Below are 7,023 nucleotides of genomic sequence, written 5' to 3'. Positions count from 1 at the left end.
GATCTAAAATGTCCCTCCCCGGTACCCAGCACCTCTCCTCCGGACCGTACCCCTCCCAGTCCACGAGGTACTGCAGGCCCCTCACCCGGCGTCTCGAGTCCAGAATAGCTCGTACTGTGTACGCCGGGGACCCCTCGATGTCCAGAGGGGGTGGAGGGACCTCCGGTACCTCACCGTCTTGTAGGGGACCAGCTACCACCGGCCTGAGGAGAGACACATGAAACGAGGGGTTAATACGATAATAAGAGGGAAGTTGCAATCTATAACACACCTCGTTTATCCTCCTCAGGACTTTAAATGGCCCCACACACTGCGGCCCCAGCTTCCGGCAGGGCAGGCGGAGGGACAGGTTTCGGGTCGAGAGCCAGACCCTGTCCCCTGGTGCGAACACCGGGGCCTCACTGCGGTGGCGGTCAGCGTCTCTCTTCTGCCGTTCACTGGCCTGCCTGAGAGAATCCTGGACTGCCCGCCAGGTCTCTCTAGAGCGCTGTACCCACTCCTCCACCGCAGGAGCCTCGGTCTGACTCTGATGCCACGGAGCCAGGACCGGCTGGTAACCCAGTACACATTCGAATGGCGACATATTCGTGGACGAATGCCGAAGAGAATTCTGGGCTAACTCTGCCCATGGGACGTACCTTGCCCATTCTCCTGGCCGGTCCTGGCAATACGACCTCAGAAACCTGCCCACTTCCTGGTTTACTCTCTCCACCTGCCCATTACTTTCGGGGTGATAACCAGAGGTAAGGCTGACCGAGATCCCCAGACGCTCCATAAACGCCTTCCAAACCCGAGATGTGAACTGGGGACCCCGATCGGAGACGATATCCTCTGGGACCCCATAGTGCCGGAAGACGTGGGTAAAAAGAGCCTCTGCAGTCTGTAGGGCCGTAGGGAGACCAGGCAATGGAAGGAGACGGCAGGACTTAGAGAACCGATCCACAACGACCAGAACGGTAGTGTTCCCCTGAGAAGGGGGAAGATCAGTAAGGAAATCTACCGAGAGATGGGACCATGGCCGTTGTGGAATCGGGAGGGGCTGTAACTTCCCTCTAGGAAGGTGCCTAGGAGCCTTACTCTGGGCGCATACCGAACAGGAAGAGACATAGAGCCTCACATCCCTAGCTAAGGTGGGCCACCAGTATTTCCCTCTAAGACCCCGCACTGTCCTATCGATCCCCGGATGACCCGCAGACGGTAGTGTGTGAGCCCACCGAATCAACTTATCACGAACACCAAGCGGTACGTAACTTCTGCCAGTCGGACACTGTGCAGGCGCAGGTTCAACCCTCAACGCCCGCTCGATGTCCGCGTCCACCTCCCATACCACTGGGGCCACCAGCCGAGAAGCAGGAAGGATGGGAGTGGGTTCGATAGACCGGTCCTCGGTGTCATAGAGACGGGACAGCGCGTCGGCCTTAGTGTTGAGGGAACCTGGTCTGTAAGAGATCGTAAATCTAAAACGTGTAAAGAACATGGCCCACCTAGCCTGGCGCGGATTCAGTCTCCTCGCTGCACGAATATACTCCAGATTACGGTGATCAGTCCAGATGAGAAAAGGGTGTTTAGCCCCCTCTAGCCAGTGTCTCCACACCTTCAGGGCCTTTACCATAGCTAGTAACTCCCGGTCCCCCACATCATAGTTCCGCTCTGCCGGACCCAGCTTCTTAGAAAAGAAAGCGCAGGGACGGAGCTTCGGTGGCGTACCCGAGCGCTGAGACAGCACGGCTCCAACCCCAGCCTCGGACGCATCCACCTCCACTATGAATGCTAACGAAGGGTCCGGATGCGCCAACACGGGAGCCCCAGTGAACAGTGCCTTCAACTGGTTGAAGGCTCCATCAGCCTCTGCTGACCACCGCAAACGCACCGGCCCTCCCTTCAGCAGTGAGGTAATGGGCGCCGCTACTTGGCCAAAACCCCGGATAAACCTCCGGTAGTAATTGGCAAACCCTAAAAACCGCTGCACCTCCTTTACCGTGGTCGGAGTCGGCCAATTACGCACGGCGTTAACGCGGTCACACTCCATCATCATCCCCGAGCTGGAAATGCGATAACCCAAGAAGGAAACGGCTGGTTTGGAAAACACACATTTCTCAGCCTTGACGTATAGGTCATGCTCCAGCAGTCGCCCAAGAACCTTGCGCACCAGGGAAACATGCGCGGCGCGTGTGGCAGAATAAATCAAGATGTCATCAATATAGACTACCACACCCTGCCCGTGCAAGTCCCTGAGAATCTCATCTACAAAGGATTGAAAGACGGCTGGAGCATTTTTCAACCCATACGGCATGACGAGGTACTCATAGTGGCCTGATGTGGTACTAAACGCTGTTTTCCACTCGTCTCCTCCCCGAATACGCACCAGATTATACGCGCTCCTGAGGTCCAGTTTTGTGAAGAAACGCGCTCCGTGGAATGATTCCACCGCCGTAGCGATGAGAGGTAGCGGATAACTAAAACCCACTGTGATCGAATTGAGACCTCGATAATCAATGCACGGACGCAGACCTCCCTCCTTTTTCCTCACAAAAAAGAAACTCGAGGAGACGGGTGACATGGAGGGCCGAATGTACCCCTGTCTCAGAGCTTCCGTGACATATGTTTCCATAGCCAGCGTCTCCTCCTGTGACAGTGGGTACACATGACTCCGGGGAAGTGCAGCGTTCTCCAGGAGGTTTATCACGCAATCCCACCGTCGATGGGGTGGTAATTTGGTCGCTTTCCTCTTACTAAAAGCAATAGCCAAATCGGCATATTCGGGGGGAATGCGCACGGTGGAAACCTGGTCTGGACTCTCCACCGTCGTGGCACCGATGGAAACTCCTAAACACCTCTCTGAACACTCGTCTGACCACCCCTTAAGAGCCCCCTGTTTCCAGGAAATAAGGGGATTGTGAATAGCCAGCCAGGGAACCCCCAACACCACCGGAAACCCAGGTGAATCAATAAGGTAGAAACTGATCCTCTCCCTATGATTCCCCTGCGTTACCATGTCCAGCGGAATCGTGGCCTCCCTGACCAGCCCTGACCCTAGCGGTCGGCTATCTAAGGAGTGCACGGGGACAGGTGGGTCTATCTGCACTAACGGAATACCCAATTTACGGGCGAGTCCACGATCCATAAAACTCACAGCTGCGCCTGAATCGACTAGCGCCTTATGCTGAAGAGAGGGGAAAAATGCAGGGAAAAAAACTAACAAAAACATGTGACCAACAGGGAGCTCTGGGTGAGTTTGGTGCTTACTCACCTGGGGTGGCCGAGGAGCGCTCTGCCGACCATCTCGACTCCCAGAGGGACTCCTCCAACACCGGTCCGAAGTGTGTCCTCTCCGTCCACAATAGGAGCAGGAGGAGCCCCCTCTGATCCCCCTAGAAGCAGCTCCTCCCAACTCCATCGGAGTGGGAGTGGGAGAGCTGGACGGTGGAATTAACAGGACCCCTTCTGAACGCCCGCGGGCAGCTAGCAGGTTGTCCAATCGAATAGACATGTCTATTAGTTCATCCAGGGAGAGAGTTGTGTCCCTGCAAGCCAGCTCCCGGCGGACGTCCTCCCGGAGACTACACCGGTAATGGTCCATCAGGGCCCTGTCATTCCACCCAGCACCAGCAGCTAGGGTCCTAAACTCCAACGCGAAGTCCTGCGCGCTCCTCGTCTCCTGTCTGAGGTGGAACAGTCGCTCACCCGCCGCTTTACCCTCCGGTGGATGATCGAACACTGCTCGGAAACGGCGGGTGAACTCCAGGTTCAGTCGTTTTCCTCAGATTTATTCCCCAGCGCAACAAAAACAGTCACGCCAACACACAGGGCGTAAATACGTTGCTAGTCCAAAACAACTACAGGACTAAACAGTCCGGAGAATAAATACAATAATAAATCACACCAACAAAACACAGAGTAACAAAAACAAGCCCGCACAAATACCCAGCGGGCCTAGTGCCCTTAAATACCCTACAAACAAATCATAATACAAAACAGGTGTACCCAATTAACCAATAACCCAAAACAAACGGAAAGGGAATCGATGGCAGCTAATAGGCCGGCGACGACGACCGTCGAGCACCGCCCGAACAGGAAGAGGCACCATCCTCGGCGAGGTTCGTGACACCATTATTGCTACAGTTATTCATATCTTGTAGACGTGCTGTGGATGGGGAGCTGTGAAAGTGTGTCTATATGAGGGATCTTCTAGAAGAAATATCACATCAACATTGTTGTAGTGCAAAACATTTGTGCATAGTGCAAGAAACACGGTAAACATAATTATAATCTCACAGTGTGATTTATTTTGAAACTGTTCTTCAGCAATGTCGGTTATAAGAAGGTGATTATGTAACCTTGAGTTTAGTAAACTGAGCAATACATATTGTAATTAGTCACCTCTTTATATCGCACATTGTTGCAGAACAGTTTCAAAACATGCTGCCAAATGTAAATGATGTTTATGGTCATTTTTGCACTTTGAAAATGTTGCCCTGTGTGTGGAATTGAGATGCATCTAATCCAGTAACATAGCAATAATTCCATGTTGTTCTTACAGAAGTGATTTTCCTGATGTGGTAGACAAAGGTTAAATAAATAAATACAAATAAAAGCATAACATCTTGGCTTGAAAACATGGAAGAAGTTCAATGTACTTCAAATCACCTTTGAACGTTGGAGCCCAATCATTAATGTAAGACAACAGAACCCTTGTGATCAGTCGGACCTTGTTAGTACTACTGTAACACACGCACACGCACACACACACACACACACACACACACACACACACACACACACACACACACTGGGTTATCGCTCATTAAACTGAGCTAGATCCTGACCTGCGTCTTACCTTTCCTTCATGAAACAGACTTAGAACATCATTAGGAGCCAAGCTGATATGCCAGAGATCTGCACCCCCTAAAGACCAAGTCGGCATCCCAAATTGCACCCTATTCCCTACATATTGCACTTCTTTTGACCAGGACCCATAGGGCGCATAGGTTCTCGTCAAAAGTAGTGTACTATTTAGGGAACAGTGTGCCATTTGGCATGGAGACCAAGAAGTTCCGTATAGAGACTGAGAGGAAGACAAGGCTGAGAAACAAGGTAAAACTGTCAATTTGAGTGTACTTTGGGATTGGAGATTTGATATTCTAGGTAAATCGTTCTGGAAACTTAAATGATAATGACAATGCAGCAGGAAGATCAGATAGGCCAAGGCATTGTCATTAGGGAGATAAGAACAGACCAAGGCATTGTCATTAGGGAGATAAGAATAGACCAAGGCATTGTCATTAGGGAGATAAGAACAGACCAAGGCATTGTCATTAGGGAGATAAGAACAGACCAAGGCATTGTCATTAGGGAGATAAGAACAGACCAAGGCATTGTCATTAGGGAGATAAGAACAGACCAATGCATTGTCATTAGGGAGATAAGAACAGACCAAGGCATTGTCATTAGGGAGATAAGAACAGACCAAGGCATTGTCATTAGGGAGATAAGAATAGACCAAGGCATTGTCATTAGGGAGATAAGAACAGACCAAGGCATTGTCATTAGGGAGATAAGAACAGACCAAGGCATTGTAATTAGGGAGTTAAAAATAGACCAAGGCATTGTAATTAAGGAGATAAGAACAGACCAAGGCATTATAATTAGGGAGATAAGAATAGACCAAGGCATTGTAATTAGGGAGATAAGAGCAGACCAAGGTTCACTCCCTGACCTTAGTTATCTTTGTTTTCTTTATTATTTTGGTTAGGTCAGGGTGTGACGAGGGTGGTTTGTTAGTTTTTGTATTGTCTAGGGGTTTTTGTAAGTCTAGGTGTTTTATGTCTATGGTTGCCTGAATTGGTTCTCAATCAGTGGCAGCTGTTTATCGTTGTCTCTGATTGTGGACCATATTTAGGTAGCCATATTCCTTGGGTATTTTGTGGGTTCTTAGTCTATGTTTAGTTGCCTGTCTGCACTAGCCATATTAGCTTCACGGTTCCTTTTGTTTATTTGTTAGTTTTGTTCAGTGTTCTTTCTTTAATAAAGAAGTATGTACGCTTACCACGCTGCGCCGAGACACCAAGGTGTTGTAATTAGGGAGATAAGAACAGACCAAGGCATTGTAATTAGGGAGATAAGAACAGACCAAGGCATTGTCATTAGGGAGATAAGAACAGACCAAGGCATTGTAATTAGGGAGATAAGAACAGACCAAGGCATTGTCATTAGGGAGATAAGAACAGACCAAGGCATTGTAATTAGGGAGATAAGAACAGACCAAGGCATTGTAATTAGGGAGATAAGAACAGACCAAGGCATTGTAATTAGGGAGATAAGAACAGACCAAGGCATTGTAATTAGGGAGATAAGAACAGACCAAGGCATTGTAATTAGGGAGATAAGAACAGACCAAGGCATTATAATTAGGGAGATAAGAACAGACCAAGGCATTGTAATTAGGGAGATAAGAACAGACCAAGGCATTATAATTAGGGAGATAAGAACAGACCAAGGCATTATAATTAGGGAGATAAGAACAGACCAAGGCATTGTAATTAGGAAGATAAGAACTGACCAAGGCATTGTAATTAGGGAGATAAGAACAGACCAAGGCATTGTAATTAGGGAGATAAGAACAGACAATATAGACCACATTTCAGCATGAGTACATTCTGAAACAAACAAATTGTGCGTGTGGATTGTACTGTGTATGAATCAGTGTGTATATACTGGTATGCTGATTTATATACTGATACATAAATGGAACAGTACCTTTCTTTTCTTTGTCATTTGATCAGTTGTATTGATTTACAATAAGAAAAACAGGTAAGAACATAATTCACAAAAAGTTTAATACAAAAATACCTATACATTTTAAATAAATGAATACTCTACGCAGTACGCAATACAAGAATTATCTATGCAAAATGGTGATCCTTTGTAGTTGCGTAGCAAAAATACTCAGACGTGTGCACTAGATTCAGCCAAGAGCAGATTTTTGTTGATTGATGATTGGGGGGACCAAAAACATTGATACAA

This window comes from Oncorhynchus clarkii, chromosome 26 (genome assembly GCF_045791955.1).
Source record: "Oncorhynchus clarkii lewisi isolate Uvic-CL-2024 chromosome 26, UVic_Ocla_1.0, whole genome shotgun sequence".
In the NCBI taxonomy this organism is placed as follows: Eukaryota; Metazoa; Chordata; class Actinopteri; order Salmoniformes; family Salmonidae; genus Oncorhynchus; species Oncorhynchus clarkii.
This window is presented reverse-complemented; position numbering follows the sequence as displayed.